The sequence below is a fragment of the Colius striatus genome, chromosome Z, assembly GCF_028858725.1.
Source record: "Colius striatus isolate bColStr4 chromosome Z, bColStr4.1.hap1, whole genome shotgun sequence".
In the NCBI taxonomy this organism is placed as follows: domain Eukaryota; kingdom Metazoa; phylum Chordata; class Aves; order Coliiformes; family Coliidae; genus Colius; species Colius striatus.
In genome coordinates, this window is record NC_084790.1 from 5,197,073 (window position 1) to 5,209,308 (window position 12,236).

Genomic DNA, 12,236 nt, shown 5'->3' on the forward strand with positions numbered 1-12,236 from the left:
GCCAGGGGAGACCCTAAGCGCTTGCCCAGCAGAGTGTGCCAGTGAAGAGAAGGGGAGTTTCTGTTTTCAGATTCATAATTTCTTCCTCCAGCCCCCTTTCTTCCTGCCCCAGACACAGCCTTGGCTGCTTTGCAGTTGTTCATAAACACCATCTACATCTGTCCTGAGCCACGAGATGTATTAATCAATTTGATGAGGATGTTAAAGCATTCTCTTTGCACCTAATTATGGGCTGATTTATAGTACTGGCCTTGCATTTGATGGAGCTCTCCCCTTGGCAGTGACTTACATGGCATTGGCACCAACCTCTCCATCTTTCCCATACTCTATCATTTTCTATATCGCTTTCTCTTTCTTTCTCTCTTCCCTCATCATCTCCTCCCTCCTCCCCACACCCCTCTGCTCGATGTTCCCTCATGAGAGCTTAATGACATGTTGACAGACTAGTGAAACATTGCTCCCTCTTCACTGCATCTGTCTCTGGCTCAGTGGCTCCCCAGTGCTCTCTGACACATCCAGATGGAAGGCCTGGCAGGAGAGACAGAGGCTCTGGCCATTGCCCCAGCACAAGCCCTGCAGCTCCACATATTTCCTTCTGGAAGTAGTTGATGTAGAGATTGAGATTCCCTAGAGGACATTTCCATGCTGGCAGAGACATAGGGACACCCCATCCGGGTTCTCTGGACTTCACCACAATTCTCTATCATAGTAATGTAGTAATTAAATAGCACTGATTCAGACTTTCACAGTGTGATTCACGTGAGGATCTCCCAGATTTTCAAGGAGGGGGATAAGCTCTATTTCCTTTTAGAACTGGGGAGGAAACTGAAACACAGAGGCATTAGGCGGTTGTGTTTCTGAAAGGTTCAATTGATAGAGTCATCCCACTCTAGTTATTACCTAGAGGTTCCTCTCCTGAAACTAATGGGGAAACTGGGAGGACAATGAAGCAATTACACCAGTTTCACTCATCTCTGTGAGATTAATTCTGCCCCAAAGTAGAACCTGTTCCATATGTTTCAATCTTGGGTTTTTTTTCTTTTTCTTTGATTTTTCTAATTTCCTTTTCTCCTTTTTATTCTTCATCTTTTCATAGCTGAGATACTTAAAAATAAAGTCAACATAATCTCAGGATATTTGAAGACAGCAAAGTGAAAGATGTGTTTCTGCAGGTCATATATTATACTGGATCAAGTGTCCATGGCTACTGGTGCTAATGCAACTCCAACCTCATCCTCCATCTTCTTTTGTGCCTGGGAATTTCAAAATAACACTTTTATAGAGGAAATATTGTACCTTCCCTGTGAGAGCAAAGATAACAGGCTGAGGGTGGAGGAGGTTCAAACAAGGTTTTTTGTTTGATACCTCTGACTTTTAGCAACTTTGGCTGCTTTTAGTTAAGAGGTTTAACTTGTGGGAAATTGACAGCAGTGTACCTGAGCTAAGGAGATGTGCTTCAAATCTCCAGAAAACAGTGAGGTATTAGGTGGCATGTACTGATCCTGAATCCATCCTCTGGTTTACATATGCATTCACTTCTCTTTGAGTTGTACATCCCCATTCGCTACGTGCAGCTGCCACTTTGCACAGCAGGTGGTTGGTTCCCTAGCTGCCAGATGTGCCCATGAGACCAGATGTTTTATGTGTTCAAAATCAGCTGCACATCCCCAATGTAGAGATGAATTCAGTGTTGTGTGTTGAAATAATCACAGCAATATAGAAGGTAAAAATCTTCTTTTCATGTTGCACTACTAATACTGTAATGACAACAGAACTTCCAGTTTTCCCCTTCTTGCAAGAAAAGTTTCTCCCAGGAAATAATAGGTAAAGCAGTTTTTGCTTTACCATGATAAAACTGAAGCCTGTTTTCACTTTGTGGAACTAAGTCATTAAAATTAAAACCATAGCCAGACTAATGACTTTAAAAATCTGAGCTTTGGAGTCACACCAAGGATGAATTTGGCTGGTTGAAACATACATCTAAAGAAGCTAAGGTCCAAATATGGCTATTAGGTTATATTAATATGTATACCACATTTGTGTGTCACTGCAGTTCATTAATCCATGTCTATCTTGTCAAGACCAGGCCTTGGCTCTCCAAGATGCCCTTTGCAGGCAGGTGTGCATGTGTGCAAAACTACACAGACACTTTAGCCTGCAGATTGCACATGTGTTCCACTGCACTCCATAAAATGCATATTAACGGTGCTGAAGTTGGAGTCCTGTCCAAAGAAGCAGATGCTTGTCGATGGTGAAACTGGCTACATTGAACAGATGAAAAGACATCTCTGCTGCTGAGTGAATTCCATCAGACCAGGAGCAGCTGCTCTAAAGCTTCTGAAAGCAAAAATCCTCATGAATAAATATTAGGAGGGAAAAAATGAGGCTTCTAGAGAACAAAAGGAAGCAGAGGAAGTTACTGAGAGATGCTGAGACCTTTCATCTCAGTAAAATATGCAATTAACACAACCCAGAAAGGCCTTGCATTTGTTCAGGGTGACTATGGGATCAGAGATAAGGTTTCTTTTGGTGAACAAGAAAGACCATAAACTGCTATTCCTCTGCCTGTCAACACAGGAGTGCTTGGCATTAGTGAATTCACAAAGTTACTGAGTCAGCCTCCTGGAAATGCTCAGCAATCATTTGATCTAAAAGGAAGCTTCTGAGGTTTCGGGTTCAGAAATGCTTGGCATTCCCTTGGAAAAAAAAAAAAAAAGTGCCCATTTTTGAGCATGGCAATACCTTGGAGCAGTGTTTCATTCCCCTATGTGTCATTGCTCCCAGGCACCAAAGCAAAGCTGCAGGACCCGATTTGTAGTAGCCCAGTTTACACCTGCATGGTACAGATGTAAAATGGTGCTGCGTCAGCGTGCTACAGAAGGGACAGTGGCAGTCTGAGGTCTAACACAAAGGAGGACTTGCAGCCTCAGCACTCTCCATCTGTGCAAGGTATCTGGTGATGAGGTGAGGCAGAAGTGTCTCCATCTCTTCTGGGAAATGAAGGATAGGCTTGAGAGCAGATGTGACTCGCATGCTTTCTATCCACACAGACGTTTGTTAGGTCAGCTTTCAGCCAGGCTCAGAGATCTGAAGTGTACATAGAAACAGCTGATCTTAGACTAGCTACTCATGGGTTGGGCCATGGGACTCTTGGCTTCATCTGAGGTATCCAATCCCTTTGCACTGAACAAACGAGAACCTGGATATATGCTAAGCTAGGAGTTTCCCCTTTCCCATTACCTTTAGAGTCCTGGTTCAGGAAGCCTCCCAACATGACCTTGACGACTTACCCTACAGCCAGTCCAGAGAAATGCCCAGAACTGCACTGGACTGACAGTACAGTAGAACATGGAATGTTCTCTGTAGCTACAAGCTGAGATATCCTTTAGCTTAGTTACTTCCAAATCCATTACTCAGTTGTTAATTCTTACGTTCACACCCATGTAAATTCTTCATTTCCACCAGCTCTGCTTGTTAGCATCAACAGGCAAGAAGCAGGCCACCAGAAATGCATGAGAACGCTGGCATACTGAGGTGGCTAGGCTGAATTTGATTCCGTTTGTTTCAGGAGCCAGAAGCAGAGGCCTAGAAGAGTTTGTAAAACCTTCCAGTAGGCAGATGTTTCACCTACACCCTGGTCTTCACACTCTGCACCTACACACATTCATTGGAGTCTGTTGCCTCCAGACTGGCAGAAATTGCTTTCAAATGTATCTCTTTTCCTGTCACCCTCCCATATCTCATATTGCTAACCAAGACATGCCATGACACTGTCACTTTGCCATATGACTTGTTACGATGTCTGTGAGGAGTAGCTATCTTCCTTCCTCTTTTCTCATTTGATCCACTTTTGAACCACTTCTTGATGGCAACCTGGGAATCTGTTTCTCTGCCTTGCAGTGTGCTCACCCCTTGGAGCTATCAATTTATTACAGATTAAAAAAAATAGGGAAAACTACAGATGGCTCACAGATGGAGGAAAAAACAGACACAAATTTCTGCTGGCTGCAGTTTCAATTGAGCCCAGGATAATTCCCTCCTTCTGTTTCTTCTGGGTGAAGAGATGCAGTTCTTTCTCTTCCTGTAAGCAGTAATAGGTAGGCTGAATTGGTGCAAAAACAGACTGAAGCAATCAAAAAAGAGTGCACAATTACTTTGCAGAACAGAATAACTTATTTTCCATTCTTTTAGTCTTTTTTTTTTTCCTTTACCTTCCTTTCTTTCATGTTTTCACACCCACAATGAGCAGGTGCAATTCAGTACTTACAGAACCCTATATACTCTTAAGCAAGTTGTGTAATAAATTCCTCTCAGAGAGCAGCAACTCCAGTTTATCCTATCTCCATGAAATGCTTCCCATTCCTCATTCTCATGTCTGTCTCTCTTCTCCCTTTATTTTTCCATCAGATATGCAATTGTGGCTTCTGGTCAAAAATAATCTGATATACAAAAATAATCTGATGTAGGATGTTGTGTTTAAAAAATAACAATTAACAAGTTCCAAAACACTGGTATCTTCCACCAGACAAGGATCCAGATTTCATGCACGTGGAATCCCTAACATTATCTCCTGTGCTTTCCTGGTGAGTCTGGTGCATCTGGACTCACTCACTTATCTGTTAGATATAAGAAGTTATCTGATTTACAAATTCTGGAGAAGGTACAAAGAAGAGCTATAAATTGATCAAAGGTATGGAGGGTTTTAGCAATGCTGATAGACCAAAGTGTTTAATCTCATGCAGTTTGGAGAAACTGAGATTACAGAGTGGGATGTTGGGTGTTGAGAAAGATATGAAGGGAGAGAAGACTGCTCTTGCTCTTCTCTGAAAGCAGATCTGAGAGACATGGATAAGAATGTTGTTTAAACTGAACAAGAACAGAGAAATGTGTAGCTGCTTTAAGAGGTTCAGGTGATGCTCACAAATATTTTTACTCAGGATTTAGGTTTGCTAACAGAAGATAACTTGAATTATCCAGTGTGTCAGAGGGAATCCCAGGTCTGTTTGTATTATACAGGCAGTAGCAGTATCATTACCATGACAGTCTAGTGATTTTAGAGTTTTTTTATCCAAAATCCAATGCTATGAGACTAACACTGTGTCTGATCCCCTTCACAAGTGAGAGCAACCTTTCTGTATTAAAAAAAAAGATCAAATTGAACAGTGCATTTAGTTTCCTTGAAGGAAGATCTAGACTCCTCTGTTAGTGCTCTAAGTGCTACTGGTTGACAGTGACCCTAATACAAGAGATGAGGGGAAACCTTGCTTCCAACACTGGCTCCTGAAAGCTGGTCCTGCCTCCAAGTGTCCTTGGGGTTGTGGCTAAGCCCCTGAGATAGTTTCTCCTTATCCAGGAAGAAAACACAGTATCTGTGACCTTTCCTATTCTTGGCCTCTCTGCTGTGAATATCTCCGACCTTGGCCTTTATTCACATGTATTGGGGACCACTCCTTAAAGGGGAGGATTAGGGATGTTGGCACAGAGGTGATTCAGACAGTTTGTGAATTGGAACTAGCCTGGTTTTAGTTTGGATTAGACTGCTTTTGATAAGGAGAGTTCATGAGCAGCTTCTTATGTCTCACTGTTCTTTCATTTCTGGGGACTTGTTCTGATGATGTAACATTTGTTCTGATCTCCTATAGTTTCTGGACTCACTCCTCTCATGTTCATCCTCCAAGCACAGTCAGCTGCATTCAACTGATCTTCAAGTTCTCTGTCACCTTAGCTATCCAAATTTAAAGGGTTTGCTCAATCTACTCAGGGAGAGGTGGTTTCTTACAAAATGAACTGATTATGTATTTTCAAGTGCTTTTACTATTTGCCATATTAATGCTTTAGCAGCGAACTCTGTTGACAGTGCAGCCTAGTGGATAAAGCACCGGGCTGGGGCTCAGCATGTTTGAATTTTGTTCCCAGGTCACTTTGCTGGACAGTTATAATTAACTGGCTTTGCCTGGCCTTAGAGTCCCAATCAAAAATTCGTAAAAAATGCTGATATCATTTCTGAAATCTACCAGAGAAAACCAGTACTGGTCTTTAGCTTATCTTCTGATTGTGTTTTATCTATGTATAATGTGGTATTTGCTGACGAAATAGCTAAGTAAACATTATTTACAACTGGAGTCACGTGAGAAGAGGCTTTCCACTGTTAACTGGTGTGGCAGGAAGTATAAGCAAAATGGTAGTAGAGAAGGTGGAGGGATGAGGAGTGTGAACACGGTAGAGGTTTGGTTTCACACTATTTTTTAATGAGATATTTCTGTCCTGACACACTTTAAGCTTGTACAGCTGGGGCAATTATTTGCAATAGCTGTGAAGAAAGTGAACTCTTGCTACAACAAAAGCAAGAAGAAAATCAGGTCCCGAAAGGAATTCTACTGTCTGTCTCCACAGATTGGTGTTGAGGCCCATACAGCCAGAGCTTTTCTGCCACATAGGCATCAGGTGCCGTGATGCTTCCATATCCTTTTCAATCCTGGGAAGCAGGTACAGCTCCTTCTGGTGTGGATTTTTAATCTATCTGAATAGACTTCTGTATGACATAAAACTAAAACAAGCTCCAAACCCTATAAGACAAGCAGCAGTTACAGAAGACTTATTATCCTTTCTGAGCTGAAACGGGAGGATAAGATCCCTTAGGCTGGTAAATGTAGCAAAACACAGGAAAAATGCAGCATCAGTCAACATTAAAAACAAAGTCATGGGGAGCACATTTGCTGTTTGAGTCGGATCTAACACCAGTGACAGGGCAAGTTTTGTTTGCCAGCATGCTATGGATCTGCAATTCCTCAGCAGGACTGAGATGGCTCTGTTGCTTTTGATTTGGTTTCCCTGTTGCTTTTGATCTAATTTCCCTTTCGGAAGGCGAGGAAGAGAAGGGCTGGGTCAGCTGGATCCATCAGAGGCTGGAAGCCTGAATCCACCAGGGTGCATCTGTGGGCTGGATGTCTTAAGGGTGCTGTTTTCAGATGCCAGCTATTAGGCTTTGGGGTTGTTTCTATTGTAACTATAATTAGGAAGGGGGGCTCTTTGTTTATTTAGCCTGAGAGCTTTAAGATAAATGACAGCTCCGAAGATGCTTTTCAGCACTTCATAAATCAACTGCCAGCTGGCCAGTTTCACCTCTGAAATGTCTCCTGCTTTTTTTCTTTGCTTTTGTTTTTTTCTCCCAACTTTGGAAAGATGGTATATCCAAAAGGAAAAATCTTCCAGAGGAATAACTGTGATGAGAAATATGTGCATTTGTGAAGGGGGGAGGGGAAATTACTTCATCCTTAAAAGACTTGAGGTGTTCAAAATCCTAGCCCATTACCTCATTGCAATTTCTGCATTTAAAGCCATTAGAAGGCATCTCCACTGAGAATTTGCAAAGGGCAGAGACATCCAGCAGCCTGACCAACACATCCTCAGCTGCCATTGATAGACATTTTTCTGATTTCATTTAATGCCTCTTTTCGATGTCTCACTCAACACATCCAGAGATTTGCTGGTGTTCTTTTTTTTTTTGTTAACTGAGTTGCTTTGATTCCTGCACAGTTCATGGGATTGTTTGTGCCAAGGATCCAGATCCTCTTTCTCCAGAGTGAAGTAGAATTCCTGCTGAGCGGTTGTTGACAGCCATGCAGTCTCTGTGGGCAGAAGTGAACAGTATGTGAACTCAAACACCGTGCACTCTTAGAAAGGCTCTGGACTGTTCTCCAACCTCTTGCCAAGCCTGGAATCACATTTTGTCTGTGTATGAGGGTAGGGTACACTGCAAAACATGACCGAGGCCTTTGGAGTCTCACAAAAGAAATGACAAAATCTGTGGTGGTTGAATTTTAGGATCTCAAATTGTGGGTCTGTGCAGTCTGAAGGGTCAGAGTTATTCTTTCATCTTGGAACTGAATTATAGGGTAAATACTACTCATACAGCAGAGGAAGACAAAATTGTCAGTCTAATCCTGCTTTACATTAGCACCTGAGCACAATTAACTGAAACATGGATTCTACTCCAGTGGGTGACACAGACACCAGACATCAGAGGGACACAACAGGATGGGTGCTGGCCGTAGCTGTTGCAACAGAGAAGAGGCAATTTTGCCTGCAATAGTCACAAAACCTAGCCTGAATAGAGTCCTGCATTAGATACTTCTTTCCAAGAGTTCCTTCCCATGATCACCATGACTCCACATAATGATGACACATGGAAAAAGATATCAAAAGCAATGCAGCAGTCAAGCCTTGCCAAGCTGTCCGGTTAAACCAGGGTCTCTAGGCCTGGGGAGTTGGAGTGGGTGAGCATATATGGGCATATGAGCCATAATGAAGGAATGGCACTCTGTTGGCAGCAGCATTAGTAGTATAACTCTACCTCTTGATCTCTAAACTCTTCATGGGGCAAAAACATTTAAGAACTGTGGATAAGGGACTAGATTAATCCCATAAACATCTGATGGAGGCAAGGAAAGGGAATGAGCAAGCTGTTGTCAAAGATTCTGCTAAAATAGGCCTTAGATTTCTTTCTAGATAGGTGATAAACCTACTATGTCTGTGAGGCATGTTCCTCTTCTTCCAAGTGTGTTTTCCTGGACATCTAAAGTTAGCTATGAATGGAGCAGCCAGGAGCTCTGGCTACTGAGCAACATAAAAGCAGCAGAGGCAAAAGGAAGAAACAGAATTAGTAGGAAATCACGTAAAGAGGAGACAAAGGGCTAACAAAGGTACCCATAGCTTTCAGACAGACCTTTAGAGATCATAAATCTGCATGAATCTCAGGTGCGTGTTACAACATTGCTGAGAAAAACTGCACTTAAATTAGCAGGATCCTGAGCTCGTGTAAATTGGCCCAGCTCCCCCAGCCTCTTGTAAACCAAAGAGAATAAAGGGGAAAAGTTTCTTTTCAAATAAGAAATGGGAAGTCTGAGATGTTTAACAAAGGGGCCTAGAGAACCTACAAGCACTGGACAATCTCCACCTGGTTGCATTAAAACAGCCTCTACATTTTTCAAAATCCACCCATGCTTTAATCTCTCCTCCATTTCACATTTCCTTGTGATGTTGTCCAAAGAAATGCACTCCTTGGCAATAAGCTTAACAGCCACCACAAAGCTTAACAGGACCTTGATGTGGCTTTTAAAAAAACCCAAACCCTTAACTGCTGAGTCTCATGATTTTTTTCTCCTCAGCAGATGTTATAGGGGGACTGAAGCTTGGCAAACATTTTCAGACATGGATAACATTCATACTGATGGCCTGATTCTCATTTACATGAAACTGCCTTTACAATTCTCTGTCTTGGAAAAATGTGCCTCTAAAGTGTGTGTGAAAGCAGTTTAAGCAGAGGGATCTTAACAGGAATGAAAATCAGGCTGCCAGTCTCCCCATGCAGATGATGATGATTGTAAATGTAATTAACTTAGCTGTCCTAATTGTAGTCTAAACACCCTGATATGAACTTATCTGTATAAGTCTGCTACAAATGTCCTTTTTTTTCACCAGTAGCCCTTTTGACAGTCACAGGCTGTTTCCACATTCCTGATTATCCCAGTTGTTAATGTGTGCAGCAAATAGCATCTAGAAGCTGTTTCCCTGAGTCAGGGTCTTATGTTCAAGCATAAAAGACCAAAAATTTGTTTATTCCAGAATGTTTCCTGTTTTGCAGGACAGTATAACCTTCTCATCCAAAGACCAGGTTCGGGATTTTCTTCTTCCCCTTTGATCTATGCAGCTGTGCAGCAGCAACTTCAAGTTCCAAGACTCACAGAGCAGGAGGTGGTGTAGGATGCATGACATTTTCAACCCCATCTTGTCTTTTCCCATGTGGAAGAAGTGATTCAAGCACATTTTTACATGTAGTGCTCCTAGACTTCTGCAGATTGATTTAAAAAATATCTAATTCACTTGAGGCATAACAATTCTCTTTGCAGATGCTTGTGATAGTAACCTTGCAACATAACACTCTTAAGAACATAGTCTGATGTTCAGGAGTGCCACAGGGTGGTAACGCAGGAACTGTTAACTTCTCAGAACTGACCTACACTTCCAGAAACGACAGTTTAGAACCTTGTGCATCCTAATTGTACATGGGTGGATTAGGTGGAAGCAACCCCATCTGTATTTTATTCAAAAACCTCACAGGAAACTACTTAATGTGGTTTCTAAGTTTGTGAAGGGGAGGATAAGAGGGGAACGTGTTTTTACAAGCTTTAAGGCATTTCCTCCTCGAGTGATAATGAAGCTGGGCACAACATAAGTGGTGACAGTTTATCTGGAGATGCTGCTGTGTTCATTAAGAGGGGCTGTTGCTGTTTATCTGCATCTTGTCTGCAAAATCAGGTGTTCAGAAAACAAATTCTCAATGTTGTCAGCATGCTGTAGTGTTAATGTGGAAAGGGGTGAATTTTAAGAGGCATTAACCCAAACTCTGAAGCTGATCATTTCTCAGAGATGCTGCTGCTCCTTACAAAAGTTGTGGTGATGTAAGGGAAACCATCTCAATTCAGTAAGAAAATAACCTTTTTCATCCAAAACTCCATTCAGGAAAAATCTGAAAATATTCAAAGCCTCATGGCAACTTTTAAAAGATTGTCTTGAGCAGACTGGCACATCCAGGTATGAACAATGCTACAGGTCAGTCATCATGGATGTGGTAGATTTCTGCCCCAGAGACAGTGATTTATGCTTTCTTCATAATCACTCCACAGGAGTGAGCATTTTGAAGGTGTAGCTTCTCCTGAACCAAAGTTTAGCTGAACCATGCAGGCAAAGTGCAAGTTGCTCTCACCGGCTATAAAAGGAGTCTGAAAGGTTGGACTGGATTAAGACATGCACATTGTAACTATCTAAAGTTAGCAGAGATTAATCCCTCTGATGAAGTCTGCTGGTCAATTTACTATTGATGCTTGTTTGTATGTAAAGGCATTCAGCTGTTACTATGCTAGACAGCAATTTAAAACCCTAAACCAATACATGATCTCCCTGTTGCTTTTCACTCTTCAGGTATCATAGAATCACAGAATGGTAGGGGTTGGAAGGGACCTTTAGAGATCATCTAGTCCAATCCCACTGCAGAAGCAGGTTCACCTAGATCAAGTCGCATAAGAACATGTCCAGGTGGGTCTTGAAGACCTCCAAGGAAGGAGCCTCCACACCCTCCCTGGGGTAGCGTGGACCACGGCTCACTCTCACAGTAAAATAGTTTTTTCTGATGTTTAAATGGAGCTTTTCATGTTCCAGCTTCATCCCATTACCCCAATGCCAAAGAAGGAACAAGCAGGCACTGAAGATGGAGTAGCAGATGGACTAGTAGCAGCCCCACAGCTAAATGAACTTCTTTTATGTTTTAAAATTTGTTTATCTTTTCAAATTTGTTTTTCAAATGAGTGCACATTAAGAATAGCAACAAGAAGAATTAACCTCCACAAAACTCCACCTCTCTTGCTGTCAGAATACTTAGTCCTTTGACTGTAGCTACGTGAGAGCACCATACAGTCCTCCAGTTGTGACTGCTGTTCCAGCAGCACTCAGGTTTTCTCTGCATCTGAAACTGCAGCAATCACAGCTACTCTAGCCATCTTACAACCCCAGATTTGACAATGACCTTTTTCTGCAGAACTCTGCTATCCCCACCTTGGTGTCTACAGCCAAGTCTGACAGCGATCAGTGTCCTTCCTGACACCAGTAACTCTTCTCTGATCCAGCACTTCTTCCTTTCAGCTCTCTTAACCCTAGTAAATCCTACCTGCCTTTTCATATAACTGAAGCCCAATAGACTGTCACCAACTGTTCAATGTCTTGTGAAGTGACCCAAAAGCTGGTCGAAACCACATTCATCTTTATGAACAAGATGATCCTTCGTTTTCGGGATGGAAAGTTGACTATGTTTGACATCCTACTGAGACAGCTATTTTTTTTCAGTCTAAGCAAGCAGTCTGGGCTTGCTTTCCCGATTTGCCATTTTTTCTCCCTGTGAAATGCTGCAAACTGACACAATATATTAGTTACTCAGAGATTTTAAAGCCTCAGCCAGCTTCTCAGCAGCCAAGAGCCCTTGTTGAGAAAAGGGAAATCAATATGAGTGAAGCAGGCATGTGTGATTTAAAATAAACCATTTAAAAGTCGTTGAGCCTAGTTCTCTGTTGCCTTGTCCTTTCTATGGAACCTACATGTTTTGCACAGGTTAAAAATACTGTCAGAGAGGAAAAGACAGCAGGGGAATGATTCCTAAGGTTTATTTGAGTGGGTTTTATTGGTAA